Raw genomic sequence first — 20,203 nt, 5'->3', positions numbered from 1 at the left:
AGAGTATGAGGGGTTTGCATTCATATATTTTTGTTCATATTCATTAAATAAGGTCCTAATTGTGCTATCTATTCTATGTTTAATATCATCTAATTCAGGAAGGTACCATTCTATGACTACATTATTTTCTAATCTATTATCATAAATTTCTCTAAAGGTACCATAATAAATTTCTAACATGCGATAAACACCAGCAATTTTCATTGTAGGATCTAAATTCTTAGCAAAAAAAAAAAAACATCGAGAATTTTAGGAAAATATTTAAGTCGTTTAAGAACCATTTGATATGATACGTCCTTCAAATCGATTTTTTTATAACAATAATTTAAAGCAATACCAATATACATGCAATGTTATACAACTTTAATACTAGTGCAATAATAAACACCAGATAAATCCGTAGTAGCATTTTGAAAAATCTTTAAAAGTTGAAATAAACTACCACTAGGTGGGCAATAAAAGCAAGTTAGCCTCGAGAGTTTGTCTAAAAAAATCACATAAATGATCAACATGATCCATGGTAGATGCAAGCATGCTAAATGTTGAATTCCAACGTGTAGAAATATCTTTAACAAAATTCGTATATCGAATTTTTTTAACACGACAATATTTTTGCCATTTTTTGCCAATACTAGCTTTTCTATGCAAAATATGAACGGCTTGTCTAATGGGATCAACAACATCATTAATAAGAGTATAAGCATCTTGTACATATCGGTTTAAAATATGAAAAATACATCGAGCATGAAAATACTTACCATTAAAAGAGGATGCGCATGCGTCAACTAACTCGGGAATGGAGGCGGTGTCGGCGGATGCATTATCAAATCCAAGAGAAAATATCTTATTTAACAATCGATATTCATTTAAAACAGAAATAATCAATTGAGCAATGTTAGTAGCATTATGTATTTCATTAAAATCTCTAAATGCAATTAAACGTTTTTGAATTAACCAACTTTCATCAGCCCAATGATAAGTAACACCCATATAAGAATTTTTTTGGTAAGAATCACTCCATATGTCGGAACATATAGAATTTTTTTATTTAAACGTTTAAAATATTTTCTTAAATCACATTTTTTTTTCTTCGACTTGTCGCCTAATAACCTTGCACATAGTAGTTCGACCAATTTTTTTGGCAGTGGGATTATAAGCATTTTTGATAATAGGGAAAATGGGCAGATTAGCCCCCGAAGTAATAGCCCCTATAGCGTATAACCTCTCTTATTCACTGTGTGTGCAACTAAACCCCTGAACTCCGAGAAAAGGGTGCAAATTCCCCCCTCTGACCTAACGCCGTTAAGTGTCCGTTAACGTTTAGGTTTAATTGCACTCTCTACTATAGGAGTGGATGTCATATCCCGACTTTTAATCACTGATTAAAGACTTAATTATTAATAATTAGGGTTCGACATCCATTAATAATAAAACTGGTTTGATTTATCTGATGTGATTTAATTGTTATATATGTGATTAACGTGCTTGATTTTATTTATTTGAATCTATTTGAGATTGAAAGGATTTTTTTAATATGGTGCATAAGTTTTAGTTCGTGAGTTAAGTGCATTTATATGAACCACATGGATTTATTTTATTTTATTTTGCATGAAGTCATGAAATTTCCTTTAAGTGAGATATTATTCAATCGAGGGTTTTATTTTAATGATTTTATTAAAGATCATTTTATTTATTTATTAAGGTCATGAGTTTTTTTTAAGTAATTAACATGCACTTACTTCCCTTAAATTGTTTTAATCTCGCATCCATTCACTTACTACATTTTATTATTTTTGCTCCAATTCCATAATCACCAAATTGCCTTATTAGCAATTCCAAAATATTCTTTCTTATCCAAATCAAAGATTTGGCTTCCTTATTAAGCCTTTCACTTATCTACAAGTTTAACTTACTCATTAAGACACATACATTATCTCTCTCTAATCTCTCATTCTCTCTCATCTCTACATTATCAATCTCTCTCAATTCCTACTCTAAGTTCTCGATGGCTTCCAAATTACCAAATAAATTCCAAAATTTCAATCATCAAGACTCGGCTGTTTCCAGATCTCCAAGATCAGTCCCAAGTTTTCCAGTTTCGACTACTTCCAAGATTCAAAATCAAGAAGGTGATTACTTGATTAATCTCCATCAATTGTTCCAGTTTCAAAGAAAGTAAAACTCATTCTTATATTTGTTTACAATTCACAGATTCCAACAACACCAAATCAAGGTTACTCCAAAACCTCCCCACATCATTTGTTAATTCTGCATCAAACAAAAAAAAAAAAAAAGGGAAGAAGAAAGAAACAGCAACGAACACACACACTCATCATCACTTCACTTTCTACCTATTACAATTACAAGATTTGATTTTGAGAATAGACAAGAATAGAAAGAACAAATTTTGAAAACCTAAGTGTTCTGTGTAAACTGAAAATTTGGACCCTTTGTGTCTCTGTGTGTGTGTGACCGGGGACGGAGGGAGGAGTGAGAGCAGCCGGCGGCTGCTCACGGCCGGAGACGGCGCGGCGGCAAGCCACCGCCTTTTTCCTTTTCTGTCTGAAACGACGGAGAGAGAGAGATAGATTAAGTTTTAAAAAAAAAGGGAAGAGAGAGAGAGAAGGGAGGACTCATCTTCTCCGGTGACGACGACGCGGCGGCATCGGCAGCGGCGACACGGCGGCGGGAGCAACGGGCTGTTCCTGATCGGCCGGAAAAGAGGAAAAGAAGGGGGGGCAATTTCAGATCTGGGTTTAAAAATAGAAAAGAGAGGAAAAGGGGGAAGAATTGGAACCTACCTTTCCGGCGAGGCAAGGCCCGGCCTCCACCGCGACTCCAGCCAGACGGACGACGGAGGAGGCGACCAGACGGCGGCCGTGCGCTCCCTATGGCGGAGAGGGCAGACGCCCTGTTCCAGACGAGGGGATGGAGAGGAAGCTACTCCACGCCAGCTTTAAGAACGTTTAAGGTGGGCATTACTTTTACTACGTATATAGAGATCCCCTGCGTGTCGTAGGCCTCTTATACGAATATATGCATGAGATGATTTTAACTGTTAATTTCAGTTTATTATTATGCCCAAATGATAAATGACTCTTATGAAATGAAAATGAAAATGTTTATGAAATGAAATGTTTATGAAATGATTGACTGCCAAAAATGTTTATGTTTTTATATGTATCCTATCTGTGTTGATTCGCCAACTTTAAAGGAAATCCAATTGGGATCCTATGCTAGACAAAGGTCGCTAGCTAGGGTTAACGTGTACACTTATGGAGACCGCGAGTCGCTTGCGACCGGTCTTGGCGTCCGTGGTAAGGAGGCCTCCTTCCCGGCGCGTGACAGAAATGAACAGATATGGATCATATGAAGGAAAATGGGTCGGCCGGCCAATCTTATGAAAATGAAAGAAATGTTTTAGTAAGCGCAGGACTTTCAAGAAAACCCCTGTGTGTTACTGTTGGCAGTTCAATTTATATATGTATGCATGATGTTTTTCGGCTTATGCCACTGAGTATTTTTATACTCAGCCCTGCATATATTTCTAAATGTGCAGGTTGAGCAGGCGATGGAATGGTTTGGTGTTGAGCGGGAATTTTTTTGATGGATACGTAATGAAACCTTGAGTATGCATCTCCATATGCATAACTCACACGTTTTTCCGCTGCAAACACTCTGAATTTGTTATCGTATTATGGAACTTACTCTTTCACTTTGTTTAACTTTCCCTTGGGCCTGGTCGTTATGGCATAATCGTTTGTAAAATATCCAAGCAGTTGTTTATATATCACTAGTTGTTGTTATTAATGTTGGTTACTTAGCAAATCCCCTTTAATTTCCTTTTCTTATTGTTCACCCAAGTCATAACCCCGATTAACCCGTCACTGGGATAGTGGGCTGTGATAGAGTGGTATCAGAGCCGTTCGTTTGCTCTGGCCCTAGAAACCTCATTCTAAATAGTCGATTCTAGCTTAATTCACTAGATTTACATGGGTTCATACGACACCGCTCAACACTCCATTGCATCGTGCTCAATCAAGGAAAAAGGTAACTGCAGTTTCAACGTTTTAAAGATGTTATTGTTTCAAGCTGTTTTATGAATATGTTTATGTAAAGAGCATGCTATGATGAAATGTTGAATGTTTTACCTTTCATGGCATATCTTTGCAGTTATGATGTTATGATAAGAGGAATGATAGAGAATTTACGCTTGCTTTCCCAGAAAACATAGATTGCTATAAGTGGCATGATCACGATTCTAAAAGAACATAGACTACTAGATTAGTAGGATATCTCTACAATCTAGATTCTTAAAGTGATGATTTAGAAGAATGAAAGATGAATGAAAAGATATGTACGCGTTGAAGAAAAAGCACAGAATGACGATAACAAGATGAATCCGAGGCAAATGTTGCATCAAGGGTTTGAGCATAGTCTCTACGTTCGAGTGTTCACACGCGACGGAACATCGAATCGACTTTTGCTATACGATAGATTTTAAGAATAGTATGTGTTGTCTGTATGTGTGTGTATGTTTTAGTGGGGTTTGGGGTTTGAGATCAATAAGATAGAAAACCTTAAGATAAGTTTAGTTGTCATAATGAAACTTATGTTTTGTTATGCATAGTATGTTCATAACCTTTTACCTTTAAGAGATTTACGTATGCTTACGTATAAGAAGACTCACCTTTGCCCTTATCTGCTAAAGATGGTTACGTCCAGGCCTATTCCGATAGTTAGGAGGGCTCCGCGTCTGACCCCAACATAGACCACCAGGGCATATCAGGATATCAGGATAGCTTTTGATGGCAACATAGGAGCTGCTATAGCTCAATATACATGCTTTTGGACTACTGCCCATGTCCTTGGGACTACAAGTTGTATAGAAGTTATGGTGCGACTATCGGTATGCTATGTACGTACACTTATGTAAGAAGGTAGACCTAGGGGAGTAAGAGTCTAGTTCAATAGGACATAGAACCTTAAGTTGAGTTTTAGTTGCTTTTACGAACTTAAGATTCGTCATGTATAATATGTCCATGGCTCTCCAAGTTCGGGACGATGTTTCCCGTGTGACTGGGAGGTGATGATGTTGGACCTGGCCAGTCCACATGATCCAAATCTCAGTAGACGTCTTTTGGGTTGAAAACCCATGTGTTTCAACTTTCGGTTAAAAAGCCAGATGGGTTCTTACTTTAGGTCATTTTGTTCGACCTTGTTGTTAACCATTTCCTAACCTCTGGTCATTCTTTTGAATCTCTTAAACAGTTTCTACAACACCTTGCTTTGAATGTTGTGTTTATTTTGAGCCTTGCAACTTTTGAGTTGTCATAATAGATCCCCTTGATTGATAAGACCAAGAAGTGTTAGTCTACTGACGTAGTATACTACCCAAACTATAACATCGTATAATTGTGTCTCATTGTGTTAAATTAGTTGAGATTAGTCTTTGTCCTATAAGTGATATCGACCGCTCATTATGATAGAAATTCAGAATTCAAGCTAAGACCGTAATATAGTGTTCGAGTACGAGGACTTAAGTTATTTGATCTATGATAGTTTTAACATAGATTTATAGGAAAGTGTTATGCATATAGGTAACAAGAAATGGGTTGATGACCATTTTGGTCTTTGGAAAATAGAATGCCCCGTAGATGAGCCCTAAGAATGAGGTAGAAGCAAATGAACCGCCACAAAAGGACGAGGGAACTTATTCTCAAGTAAATCTCGTGTATATAGATTAGAATTGGGAATTCAATTGATAGTAAGCTTGGGATTAAGGTGATGGACAAGACCCTTGATGTTTTCTTTCCCCCATCGTACCGCCAAGAACGATTTCCTGTGTCGCATTCCTGTTGACTGAATCTGCAGATTTTGGTGGAAGGCAAAACGAAAAGAGATGACTCAACAAGGGTTGGCATAATTGCCTTAGAAATGACCTTAAGGCAGATATATACGATATATATATATATTTTTTTTCTGATAGCTGCTATAGGACAGAAACGAAAATGATTAACCTGAAGCAAAACAAGATATCAAGACTGAGTACGACCGTAGCATCTGCGACATGTTCGTTATACCCTACAATAAGTGGATACTGATGAAATATGTCAGAAAATTTCTGCTCCGGCCTTAGGCATGAGATCAAGATGGCACTTACTAGTCATGGTAATCTCACCCACTCTGAGGCACTTAGCAGAGCCCTGGATGTTGAAGCAGTCATGCCTGAAGACAGCTCAACCCAGACTCAAGCTCCGGGGAACAGTGATCGCGGAAAGAGAAAGTGGGAAGGCAACAACAATAAAAATAGAGATTATTACAACAACCAAGATAACAAGAGGCCATGGCAAGGGAACATGGTGCCACAAGGGCAATGGCAAGGACGGCCAGTCAATCCAGGACCAACTGGAAACAATCAGGGCCAGCTCAGGGTACCTTTATGTCCCAAATGCTCCAAGTCACATCACGGCATATGCTTGGCTGGCAGCAATATCTGCTTGAAGTGTGGCCAGAAGGGCCATTTTGCCAGAGAATGCCAAGAAAAACCTCAAGGAGGAATGAGAAGGCCGAATTAGTCGGGCCAAGCACAACCACTCAGGGCTGTCCAAGGCCAACAACTACTCTACCCACCACCACAACAACAGTATCGACCTGCGGTACATCCACCACAATTTCACAGGCAAGAGCCTATGCCCTGCACAAGAATAAGCAAGGAAACAACCAAGGGAATTTGGCAGGTATGGGCACGTTATGCGACACACCTGTTATACTCATGTTCGACACGGATGCCTCGCATTCTTTCATTGCAAGTGCATGTGTAAAAACCTTAAAGCTCCAACCTGAAAAGACTAATCAGGACTTGAGAATTTCTTCAACAATAGGAGGGACGGCAGTAGTAACACATGCTTGCTCGAACCTAGAGCTAACCATAGGATCGTTTAAGGTCATAGCGAACAACTTGCACGTCATATCGATGCCAAGCCTTCCTCGTATACCTGAACGGGGGAGTTGAGACCGAAAGGACAATAGAAGATGTAGAGACCGTGTGGGATTTTCAAGATGTTTTCCTAGAAAATTTTCCAGGTTTACCACCCGACAGGCAAGTAGAATTCACCATCGATCTAGAGCCAGGATCAGCGCCAGTATCAAAGGCACCATACAGAATGGCTCCGAAGGAATTGGAGGAGTTGAAGATCCAATTACAAGAGTTGCTGTACCTAGGCTTCATTAGGCCTAGTGTGTCCCCATGGGGAGCGTCGGTGCTATTTGTCAAGAAGAAAGATGGCACCTTGAGATTGTGCATTGATTACCGAGAGCTGAACAAGTTAACGCTCAAGAACAAGTATCCATTACCAAGAATCGATGATTTATTCGACCAACTCAAGGGCGCGAGTGTTTTCTCCAAAATCGATTTGAAGTCCGGGTATCATCAGCTAAAGGTTAGGCATGAAGATATACCCAAAACGGCTTTCCGAACAAGATATGGTCACTACGAGTTCGTAGTTGTACCGTTCGGACTAACAAATGCGCCGGCTGTGTTCATGGACCTCATGAACAGAGTATTTCATCCTTATTTGGATAAGTTCGTCTTGGTGTTTATTGACGATATTCTCATCTACTCTAAGAATGAAGAAGAACACAAGGAACATCTAAGAACTGCGTTGCAAACGCTAAGGGATGAACGCATTTACGCCAAATTCAGCAAATGTGAGTTTTGGCTAAAAAAAAAAAAAAGTTACATTTTTGGGACACATTGTGTCTTCAGAAGATATCAAGGTGGACCCCGCCAAAGTGGAAGCAATGCAAGGGTGGAGGTCGCCAACTACCCCAAACGAGATCAGAAGTTTCTTGGGATTGGCTGGCTACTATCGAAGATTCATTGAGGGATTTTCTAAGATAGCAAGGCCGATGACGCAATTGCTCCGAAAGGGAATTAAATACGCATGGACTAACGAGTGTGAGGAAAGTTTTCAGCTGCTCAAAGAGAAACTAACTACGGCGCCAGTGCTAGCAATTCCAGAACCAGACAAGGAGTATGTGGTCTACACGGATGCATCAAAGAATGGACTAGGATGCGTTTTGATGCAGGAAGGCAAAGTGATTGCATATGCATCACGGCAACTTAGGCCACACGAATTGAATTATCCGACCCATGATCTAGAGCTAACGGCGGTAGTGCACGCACTGAAAATCTGGAGACATCATCTATATGGTGTCAGGTGTGAGATTTACACCGATCACAAAGGTCTGAAGTACTTCTTCGAGCAAAAAGATCTCAACATGAGACAACGAAGGTGGCTTGAATTAGTAAAAGACTATGACTGGTATAAATTATCATCCGGGAAAGGCCAATGTAGTAGCCGACGCATTGAGCCGCAAGATCCCATCGAAGTTGGGATACATCTTTACAAAGGAAGAAAAGCTCATAAGGGATTTTGATAGGATGAGGATAGAGGTGAAAAAGCCACCTGCTACAATAGCGGGAATGGTCGCGACGATGCCAAATTTGAGGGAAATGGTGGTAGAAGCTCAAAGGAAGGATGATAAATTAGAGAAATTACGAGCGAAGATAAGAGAAGGAAATCTTAAGAACTACCACGAAGAAGCCGACAATGCTATTTTCTTTGAGAAAAGAATATGCATCCCTCATCACGATGAACTCAAGAACAAGATCATGAGCGAAGCCCATGACACTCCTTATGCCGCCCACCCTGGAAGCACTAAGATGTATCAAGATCTAAAAGAGAATTTCTGGTGGGAAGGAATGAAACGAGACGTAGCTTTATTCGTCGAAAAGTGTCTAGTTTCCAACAAGTAAAGGCTTTACACCAACGACCTTACGGCAAGCTACAACCTTTGGAGATTCCAGAATGGAAGTGGGACGATATTGCAATGGATTTTGTCACAGGACTGCCAAAGACAAGACGAGGTAACACGACGATATGAGTCATTATTGACAGACTCACGAAGAGTGCACACTTTCTGCCTATCCCTATCACGTATGAATCAGAAAAGTTAGCCCAACTCTACATCAAGGAAATCGTGCGTTTACATGGAGTGTCGAAGACAATCACGTCTGACAGAGACTCTAAGTTTACCTCCAGATTCTGGATAAGCTTGCAAAAGGAATTGGGGACAAGGTTGAATTTCAGCACAACTTTCCACCCTCAGACCGACGGTTAGTCTGAAAGGACAATTCAAACGCTAGAAGATATGTTAAGGACTGTCGTGCTAGATAGATGAGAAGATTGGGAGCGTGTATTGCCACTAATCGAATTTGCTTACAACAACAGCTATCAAGCAACTATCGCCATGGCACCTTATAAGGTGTTATACGGGAAGAAATGTAGATCGCCGCTTTACTGGGATGAAGTGGGCGAAAGAAGAATCTTGGGGCCAGATACAGTAGGTGAAATGATAGAGATCGTCCGTCAGATTCGACAGCGTATTAAAGAGGCCCAAGATAGACAGAAGTCTTATGCCGACAAACGTCGAACCGACTTACAGTTTGAGTGTGGGGATAAAGTCTTTTTGAAGGTTTCTCCCTCTAAAGGGATTACAAGGTTTAGCGTGAAGGGTAAGCTTAGACCCCGTTTTAAAGGACCCTATGAGATCCTAGAAAGGGTGGGCCCGGTAGCTTACAGGCTGGCGTTGCCGCCAAGCCTAGGGAATGTGCATAATGTGTTTCATGTGTCGCAGTTGAGGAAATATGTTTATGATCCAAAACACGTGGTCCAAAGGGACGACGTTATCCTCAGCTCAGATATGAGCTATGAAGAGAGACCCGAATCTATTCTAGATCGGAAAGTTCAAGTACTAGGGAATAAGTCGATACCCTTAGTAAAAGTCCTTTGGAAGCACCATCATCAAGAAGAGGCGACATGAGAACTCGAGTCTAGTATGAAGGAGAAGTACCCGGAATTATTTCCTAAGGTACAAATTTCGGGACGAAATTTCTTTTAAGGGGGATAGTATGTCATATCCCGACTTTTAATCACTGATTAAAGACTTAATTATTAATAATTAGGGTTCGACATCCATTAATAATAAAACTGGTTTGATTTATCTGATGTGATTTAATTGTTATATATGTGATTAACGTGCTTGATTTTATTTATTTGAATCTATTTGAGATTGAAAGGATTTTTTTAATATGGTGCATAAGTTTTAGTTCGTGAGTTAAGTGCATTTATATGAACCACATGGATTTATTTTATTTTATTTTGCATGAAGTCATGAAATTTCCTTTAAGTGAGATATTATTCAATCGAGGGTTTTATTTTAATGATTTTATTAAAGATCATTTTATTTATTTATTAAGGTCATGAGTTTTTTTTAAGTAATTAACATGCACTTACTTCCCTTAAATTGTTTTAATCTCGCATCCATTCACTTACTACATTTTATTATTTTTGCTCCAATTCCATAATCACCAAATTGCCTTATTAGTAATTCCAAAATATTCTTTCTTATCCAAATCAAAGATTTGGCTTCCTTATTAAGCCTTTCACTTATCTACAAGTTTAACTTACTCATTAAGACACATACATTCTCTCTCTCTAATCTCTCATTCTCTCTCATCTCTACATTATCAATCTCTCTCAATTCCTACTCTAAGTTCTCGATGGCTTCCAAATTACCAAATAAATTCCAAAATTTCAATCATCAAGACTCGGCTGTTTCCAGATCTCCAAGATCAGTCCCAAGTTTTCCAGTTTCGACTACTTCCAAGATTCAAAATCAAGAAGGTGATTACTTGATTAATCTCCATCAATTGTTCCAGTTTCAAAGAAAGTAAAACTCATTCTTATATTTGTTTACAATTCACAGATTCCAACAACACCAAATCAAGGTTACTCCAAAACCTCCCCACATCATTTGTTAATTATGCATCAAACAAAAAAAAAAAAAAGGGAAGAAGAAAGAAACAGCAACGAACACACACACTCATCATCACTTCACTTTCTACCTATTACAATTACAAGATTTGATTTTGAGAATAGACAAGAATAGAAAGAACAAATTTTGAAAACCTAAGTGTTCTGTGTAAACTGAAAATTTGGACCCTTTGTGTCTCTGTGTGTGTGTGACCGGGGACGGAGGGAGGAGTGAGAGCAGCCGGCGGCTGCTCACGGCCGGAGACGGCGCGGCGGCAAGCCACCGCCTTTTTCCTTTTCTGTCTGAAACGACGGAGAGAGAGAGATAGATTAAGTTTTAAAAAAAAAAGGGAAGAGAGAGAGAGAAGGGAGGACTCATCTTCTCCGGTGACGACGACGCGGCGGCATCGGCAGCGGCGACACGGCGGCGGGAGCAACGGGCTGTTCCTGATCGGCCGGAAAAGAGGAAAAGAAGGGGGGGCAATTTCAGATCTGGGTTTAAAAATAGAAAAGAGAGGAAAAGGGGGAAGAATTGGAACCTACCTTTCCGGCGAGGCAAGGCCCGGCCTCCACCGCGACTCCAGCCAGACGGACGACGGAGGAGGCGACCAGACGGCGGCCGTGCGCTCCCTATGGCGGAGAGGGCAGACGCCCTGTTCCAGACGAGGGGATGGAGAGGAAGCTACTCCACGCCAGCTTTAAGAACGTTTAAGGTGGGCATTACTTTTACTACGTATATAGAGATCCCCTGCGTGTCGTAGGCCTCTTATACGAATATATGCATGAGATGATTTTAACTGTTAATTTCAGTTTATTATTATGCCCAAATGATAAATGACTCTTATGAAATGAAAATGAAAATGTTTATGAAATGAAATGTTTATGAAATGATTGACTGCCAAAAATGTTTATGTTTTTATATGTATCCTATCTGTGTTGGTTCGCCAACTTTAAAGGAAATCCAATTGGGATCCTATGCTAGACAAAGGTCGCTAGCTAGGGTTAACGTGTACACTTATGGAGACCGCGAGTCGCTTGCGACCGGTCTTGGCGTCCGTGGTAAGGAGGCCTCCTTCCCGGCGCGTGACAGAAATGAACAGATATGGATCATATGAAGGAAAATGGGTCGGCCGGCCAATCTTATGAAAATGAAAGAAATGTTTTAGTAAGCGCAGGACTTTCAAGAAAACCCCTGTGTGTTACTGTTGGCAGTTCAATTTATATATGTATGCATGATGTTTTTCGGCTTATGCCACTGAGTATTTTTATACTCAGCCCTGCATATATTTCTAAATGTGCAGGTTGAGCAGGCGATGGAATGGTTTGGTGTTGAGCGGGAATTTTTTTGATGGATACGTAATGAAACCTTGAGTATGCATCTCCATATGCATAACTCACACGTTTTTCCGCTGCAAACACTCTGAATTTGTTATCGTATTATGGAACTTACTCTTTCACTTTGTTTAACTTTCCCTTGGGCCTGGTCGTTATGGCATAATCGTTTGTAAAATATCCAAGCAGTTGTTTATATATCACTAGTTGTTGTTATTAATGTTGGTTACTTAGCAAATCCCCTTTAATTTCCTTTTCTTATTGTTCACCCAAGTCATAACCCCGATTAACCCGTCACTGGGATAGTGGGCTGTGACAGTGGATCTGCATCTTTTTTTTTATATAATTTCAGCAGCCACCTCCGGCATCAACTTAACCGCCCCCCGTACTCATCGGCTCCAACTTACACTTTGTCAGCTCGCACGCGCTCAATCTCTTGATCGTCGATTGCTTATCGCCGACATGCAGCAGCATCACCAACTCCAGATGTGGACCTGGATCGAATCCTGCTTGGTCCAAATCCATTTCCGTATTTTTTTACTTAGGTCAGGATCCGGTCCAAATCCATTAGGTCCAAAAAAATGAGATTCATGTCCAGATCCATTAGACACAGGGTCTCGAGTCCTGACCCGGATCCATTCTTTTTTCTCTTTTAAAAAAAATTTACAAATATTAAATTAACCAAAAATAAAATCATAATTATTATCTAAAGTTTTAATAATTATTCAAAAATAAATAAATAAAATTTAAATATATACACAATTAATATCATAAGATAAGCCTAAAAGGTTAAGGTGTTGGAGGAGATGCTGTTGTGCGGGGCGGTGAAGAAGCTGATGGCGTTGCTGCATATAAGCAGTGGGCAGTCGACAACCAAGAGATTGGGCGTGTGCGAGCTGACAAGGTGCAAGTCAGAATCGATGAGTACGGGGGCGGTTAAGTTGATGCTGGAGGTGGGTTGCTGAAATTATAAAAAAAAAAAAAAAAGGTGCAGAGCCACCCCTGAAGTAGAGGGTGCAATTAAACCCAAACGTTAACGGACACTTAACGGCGTTAGGTCAGATGGGGGAATTTGCACCCTTTTCTCGAAGTTCAGGGGTTTAGTTGCACACACAGTGAGTAAGAGGGGTTATACGCTATAGGGGCTACTACTTCGGGGGCCAATCTGCACCTTTTCCCTTGATAATATTATGTTCAAAAGATATTTTATCGGCAAACATAAAAGGCAAATGTTCCATTAAAACAAAACGAGCCATGTAATTTTGAGCATTTTGTGGATCAAATTTCCATAAAACATTACCTTGTTCATTACCTTGTTGATTACCTTGTTCATTACCTTGGCCTTGGAAAGCTTCGGGATGTAGTTGAGTTTCACTTGTATGGATTCCATACTCGACGACATGCTTATTCTCCATGTGCCTTGAGAGGGTGCCATAACCTCCTCCCGCTTGCCATTGGTAAGTAGCGTTGCAATAGTTGCAATAAGCAATGAACCTCTTGGAAGCATTTGGACCATCCTTTGACTTTTTAGGAGTGGGTTCTCTCCTAAAATATTTTGTGAAAATGTTAGAAATAAATGATTTACCTCACCCTTACCCTTACCTCTAGATGGGGGGGGGGGGATTTCCTCCTCCATGTGTGACGTAATTGATCGGCTTCCTCATCCGCCTCTTCGCTATGCAAAGTACGTATATAGGCTTCATCCTCATCTTCTTGAAATTGTCTAGCATATCGTTCACTCAACAAATCGGCAGCCTCCCGGCGTGCGCCGTAAGGTCCTCGTTCAACAAGCGCTTTCCACCTACTCCTAGAGGATGATGATGGAACTTGAACATTTTGAGAAAAAGTGGGAGAAATGAGAGTGCTATCAATATCTTCTTCGGGGTCGACATTGATAGACTTGTCACGGTTACCACGACCATGAGACATGATAACAAATAAACAAGTAGAGAGGAGTATAATAGAGGTTAAAGAATAATAAACAAGAACAATAAAGAAAAGTAAGTGAGTGTAGTGATAGTGTAATTGAAATATATAGTATAGTATAATATTTAGTACTTAGTAGTATTACTAGTAGTAATATAATGTAAAGCAAGAACAATAAAGTAAAGCAAGTGAATGTAGTGATAGTGTAATTGAAATATATAGTATAGTATACTATTATTTAGTACTTAGTAGTAGTACTAGTAGTAATATAATGTAAAGCAAGAACAATAAAGTAAAGCAATTAAGCAAGAAAATAACAAAAGAATTATAGAGCAAGAGCAAGAGCAGTAGCACATAAAGAATGGAGGAGAATTAGAAGTAGAAGAGAGTGTAGAATTGTTAACACAATGAGATAGTTTTGAAGGTGGAAGAAGGGGGTATCTATAGATAAAATTGGGTGGGAGAAATTTGAATTTGAATTTGAAAAATAATAATAATAATAATAATAATAAAAATAATAATAATAATAATAATAATAATAATAATAATAATAATAATAATAATAATAATAATAATAATTTTTGGACTAAAACCGGCTGGTCGCCTCGCCCTCCGTGCCCAATAGCCCTGTCGGTCAAAGGCCTACTCCTGCAGCCCTAGCCGGCCGGCGGGCCGCAGTCCCTGATTTGCTGAACCTTAATCGGCCCTTCCAGTTTGGCGGTCCGATTCCAGAATCGGCCTGTGGTCAACGGTTCGGGCCGAAACCGTCCGGTTAGCCTTTGGCAACACTAGGGCTATCTCAAGAATAAATTATTTTAAATTTCAATAACTTATTAGTGGATTTCAGCCCACAAGACTAGAATAATTGAGTCCATTTAGATAGAGATAGATGGCATAGCCCATGAAATAATTAGAAAATTGAGATGAACTTTGTTTACTTTTATAGATGTACAAATTTAGGGATTGATAGCAACATAAATAAATTACTAAGACAACAGAAATTGCATCCTAGTTAAAAAAAAAAATTGCATCCTCCTAAGTCCTAAAATGGATTCATACAATAATAAACATGAAAAAAAAGGAAGTTTCCAAAACAAACATGAGTTGAGAATACAAGAAAAAGGGAAGTATTTTTCACTTAATATTTGCAGTAGCATCAACCTTTTGCATGAGGCTTAGAGTGGTTGTCTTCAATTTTCCTCGTTTTAAGGAATCTTCCACCAATTCCTCTAACCCTTCTCAATGCATGAAGATGCCGAGATTCATGCAAATATGGCTGCCCAATAAATCAAGATCCAATTAGCTATATGTATCTCAATTTAGAATAGGGTTAATAGCCGGAAAATACACCAATTATTTTTGAATTTACATATTGCACATGACCTTCAAAAATAGCTCCAGAATACATGACCTTTTGATTTAGTTGCAATTTGCACCCGGTGGAAGTTCCGACCACTCTTATGTTTGACCGGTGATGACGTGGAAACTATTTTAAATTACATGGCATTACGCGTGGCATTTATTACACGGTGGCAAGCCACGCGTTCAAAACGACATCGTTTTGATGGTGAGAAAAAAATAAAAATAATGAAAAATCTCATCTTGGACCACACGTCGTTGTTCTTCTTCTTCAATCTCTTGCCCGGTTTGGGGCGGCGGCGAGAGTAATTCTGTCATTTCAAAAATGGTGAAAGTGGGTTTCGGCGGCAGCAGGTTTCGAGGGTTTATAGATTTGCAGATCTCGAATTTTTTTTTTTGGTGGCTGAAGATTTAAGAATTTTTGGTGGCTGAGGATTTGGGGATTTTCGATGGTTGAGGATTTGGGGATCTGTGGTGGTGTTGCAACGGTGATGTTGTGGTGGCCGAAGATTCGTGACCACCTGGAACACCAGTAGCCGGCTGCGGGGGCTGGGGGCGTGAAGCAACAGGTGAGCGGCGGCGGAGATTCGTGACCACCTCCACCACACCACACGGCCTCTGATTTCGCTCTAAATCGCCTCTATCGGCCTTTAATATCAGAGCCCCGCCGCCGCGACTTCCTCTCCCAACCACCGAGCATCTGAGGCCACCGAAGAAGCCCCGCTATAATGCCCCGCCACCGCGACTTCCTCTTCCCCTACGATCTACCGCCCTCCACCAAATTTGGGGATCTAAAGTTTTGGGGAAAAGGGGGACTAAACACTAGAGTTTTGATACGCCGCCCAAATTGTTGCTTCTTTCTGAACTACCCAAGTTCAAAGGAGATGGGTCGTCGCCTGTGAAGATTCGGTGCTCGGCGTCCAGGGTATCGGCGGCGCTGGAGCCGCAGTTGACGAGGAAGTGGTCAGGTTGGGGAGAAGGCGTAGGCGGCAACGTTTTTTTTTCTTTTAAAAAAATAAAAAAAATAAATAAAAAAGCTTGGCAAAACGACGTCATTTTACATGACTGCCGGTGTGTCCACGTCTGCAAATTCCAGGAGACACGTCATCTAGGGTTTACGGGATGGTCAACGCATGTGCAAATTGCAACTAAATCAAAAGGTCATGTGTTATGGAACTATTTTTTAAGGTCATGTGCAATATGCAAATCCGAAAATAGTTGGTGTATATTCCGGCTATTAACCCTTTAGAATATGTTAGTATGTTAGGTGGATTCAAATTCACCAATTTCAATCACAATATCGTCACTCCACTAGCATATCTTGACTTAACATATATTAAAGAGATTCAAATACAAGATCAAATTATCACTCCATCAACATATCTCAGTCTACAATATACTAATAGGATTCAAACTCATGATCTTTCAATCACAAGATTGTCACTCCACCAATATACCTCAATTTAAAATACTATATTACTGGGACTCAAATTCAAAACATTTTAGTTACAAAATTATCACTCCACTGATATATCTTGATTTAAAATATATTGGTGGGGTTCAAACATACAATCTTTCAATTACGAGATTGTCACTCTACCAATATATCTCGATTCATAATATATTTATGGGATCAAACTCAAAACCTTTCGGTCATTAGATTGTCACACTACAGACATATCCCGATTTAGAATAAATTAGTGGGATTCAAACTTCAATCACGAGACTGTCACTCCACCAACCACAAATTAAGAACTGTATAAAAACCATAACTCAGAAATAGCAAACCTTTCTTGGCTTCTTGAGTTTATTTCCAACCCAAAGCTTAGCTCTCTGCCTTCTACGTCGCAAGATCCCCTCATACTGCTTTGCGTTGACAAATATAGGCTCAAATTTTGGGATATCAAAGGGGACTAAAATTGTAACTAGAGGGATTGTGATAATCATTGTTTTATGCTAAACATATGAACAAGTAGCTCTCAATTTATATTACATCGATCAAGTTTGTGGTTTTGAATTCTTTTCATAAAGAAAAAGGAAGAAAGCATCTTTGGAATAAGCACTGATATATGCGAATTGTTTGTGCATATAAATATTTAGGCTGAAATTTGACAATTTTTAGGTTTCGTAGATTTTAAGGATGCAGGTCGATTTTGCATTTCTTTTTTTCACCTTATATTTAATTTTTTTTGGCCGAAATTTTTGAACTTTAAGTGTTCCACGTCTTAGAAATTTTTTAAATTTAGTTCCCGAAACTATTGTCATAATTGGACTGAAATATGACAATTTTAAGGTATCGTAAATTTTAAGGATGTAGGTTGGGTGCTGAATCTTTTTTTTTTTTTTCTTAACCTTAAATATTTTGCGAAAATTTTAAACTTTAGTGTTCCTCGTCTTCAATTTTTAAACTACGTATTTTTGTAGAGGTGGCTAACTGATGAGGAGTAATATGTGCAGAGTAGGGAAAGAATACAAATCAGAGGAATCGACCCCACTGGCGGGACGAATATGGCAGAAGAGATACACTCGAAGTCACCATCATCAGAGAAGTCATCCGTGTCAGAGAAGTCCTCCACGTCAGAGAAGTCATCCATGTCAGAGAAGTCCTCCACGCCAGAGAAGTCATCCACGTCAGAGAAGTCCTTCATGCCAGAGAAGTCATCCGTGTCAGAGAAGTCCTCCACGCCAGAGAAGTCATCCACGTCAGAGAAGTCCTTCATGCCAAAGAAGTCATCCGTGCCAGAGAGACCGCCTCTTTCAGAAGGATCGCCAAAGACGCGGAGGATTTTCCCGCGTGAAGATGAAATTCCTGATATACCCTTCAATCACGTCAAACGCATGCACTAGCATCGATTTTACCTTTTTACCCTCAATTGTAATCTATAAATAGGCCTCGTGCTCGTGTATTACATTTTTTTTACGCTATCATTTGCTCTCGAATACTACAGTTATATTTTGCTCTCAATTCTCCGATTGTTACTTCATCCTTTCCGATCAACTTTACTAGGTATAGTTTACGCCTTTCATTCCGTAGTTTAGGTGTTGGTTTCGTTAAACACCAACTGGCGCCGTCTGTGGGAAGGTTACTGGGCTAGGACGTGAGATCACGGTCGCCGGCGTACGCAGATCTGAGATTCCAATCGGATCTGCGGGCGCTGGCACCAATCGAGCCGATAATTCGGACACCCAGCTGTTTTTAATCGGTTAATTGCGTCTTCTGGTTCAATATACTGATAATCTGCTGTGATGTGCGTTGATTTATGTTTTTGGTGCATGGGGAAAGGTGGCGACGGGCACAAATCATGAATCGGGGAATTCTACGTTTATTCACCGTTTGTTTGAGTTAATCGTTTACGCACGAAGGGTTTCCTGGTAGAATTGATGCTTTCTTCACTGATCTAATGTTTTATATGGGAAAATTGTGGTGTGAGGCTCTGTTTTGATTATGTTGGGTGCTTTTTTCTTACGGATCTAGTGTTTTGCGTCGATGAACTGTGGATTGACCTCGTATCGCCGGTATCTTGGGTTTTATGCTGTTAGTTTACGGGTGTTTTACGTATAAACGGGATAATTGTGGGCGATCTTCAATGTTTTCTCCGATAATCCTTGAATTGTGCCTGCGGGCTGTTGAGTATTATTCTGTTTTTGGGAGGATGTGAGGGTTTGTTGTTAATTAGGGGCTTTGAACTGATGAAAGATTATTTCGCACTTTGTCTCTGGTCTCATGAACTTCTTTACTGTTGATTTATGGGTTTCGCACCGATTAATACGTCGATTAGTGTTTTGGTGTTGTTATCATGAGGTTTGTGTTGCTGATGGGCGGATAATTTGCGTTTAAAAGAATAATTAGGGATGTCCTTCATGCTTGCTTAAATTAATTTTCGTCCTATGCGTTGAATACTGCTTTACGCTAATAATTTGGGGGACGGTCGTGATAATCCTGTTGTTTATAGGCTTTGTGATTATTATAAGACAGGATCATGTTAATCTTGGGTTGATTGCCGTGTTAATCTTGTTCGTTTCCTTACATAGCTCTCGTTTATCTATCATTTCTAACGTATTACGCTAATAAGTTTGTTGGTGGTTGCCCTGTTTTTGCTTGTCTTTGGATTTCCTATTTTGGTTCTCTGGGTGCTCTGTTTTCTCCGCCGGACTTTGGTGGGGGTTCACGGGGGAAACCACCGTTATCCGGGCTCTGTTTTCTTAATCTATGCCCTGGGTTTATTTCCCAGGGTATAGAGTTACGGCGTGGGGAATTTTTTAACGGTCTCTGTACCGGTAGCCGGGATTTCTTATTGGATTTCTTATATCGGGACTCCCATCGGTAATAAGGGGTTTATTCTTTCGTCGTTAGAATGGTCTCTCACTTTGTTTATGTGTAGGTACCATGGGATCCTCTGAGGCACACCGCAACCTAGAAAAGGAGTTCGACTCCGCTGCGCTTACCACTGAGGTGCCTACCTCATTGTTCAACAACTTGCAGGGCAACACAACCTTCGCTACGCCACCGGGATTCCCCGATGTCTCGGTTACTCCGCTGATGGGATTGAATGGTAACTTCCAGAGGTCTGCTCTGGTGACGCCAGGATCAGAGGTGCCGAGCTTGGCCCCCACATCTGGTGGGGGATCGATTAACTTCGGGATAGCAGAGCAGATGATGGCCTTGCTCAGTTACGCTAACATGCGCCAGGCAATGGGAACGCCGA

At 40.1% G+C, this 20,203-nt stretch overlaps 3 long non-coding RNA genes across 3 annotated transcripts; 2 read left to right on the top strand and 1 right to left on the bottom strand.

The window, feature by feature from the left end:
- Nucleotides 1–1,908: 1,908 nt before the first annotated feature.
- Nucleotides 1,909–3,828, top strand: LOC130990830 (uncharacterized). The gene is made up of 3 exons (XR_009090969.1): nucleotides 1,909–2,129; nucleotides 2,212–2,971; nucleotides 3,560–3,828. It is a non-coding gene; the product is annotated as an uncharacterized LOC130990830 (long non-coding RNA).
- A 6,462-nt stretch (nucleotides 3,829–10,290) lies between these two features.
- Nucleotides 10,291–11,564, bottom strand: LOC130990818 (uncharacterized). The gene is made up of 2 exons (XR_009090967.1): nucleotides 11,424–11,564; nucleotides 10,291–11,327 (listed from the first exon to the last, which is right to left on the bottom strand). It is a non-coding gene; the product is annotated as an uncharacterized LOC130990818 (long non-coding RNA).
- LOC130990823 (uncharacterized) lies at nucleotides 10,612–12,432 on the top strand. Its single transcript, XR_009090968.1, has 3 exons — nucleotides 10,612–10,751; nucleotides 10,834–11,593; nucleotides 12,182–12,432. It is a non-coding gene; the product is annotated as an uncharacterized LOC130990823 (long non-coding RNA).
- The last annotated feature ends 7,771 nt before the right edge of the window (nucleotides 12,433–20,203 follow it).

The sequence above is a fragment of the Salvia miltiorrhiza genome, chromosome 1 (genome assembly GCF_028751815.1).
Source record: "Salvia miltiorrhiza cultivar Shanhuang (shh) chromosome 1, IMPLAD_Smil_shh, whole genome shotgun sequence".
In the NCBI taxonomy this organism is placed as follows: domain Eukaryota; kingdom Viridiplantae; phylum Streptophyta; class Magnoliopsida; order Lamiales; family Lamiaceae; genus Salvia; species Salvia miltiorrhiza.
The sequence above is the reverse complement of the archived record's forward strand: the minus strand, read 5'-3'. Positions and strand labels throughout refer to the sequence as shown.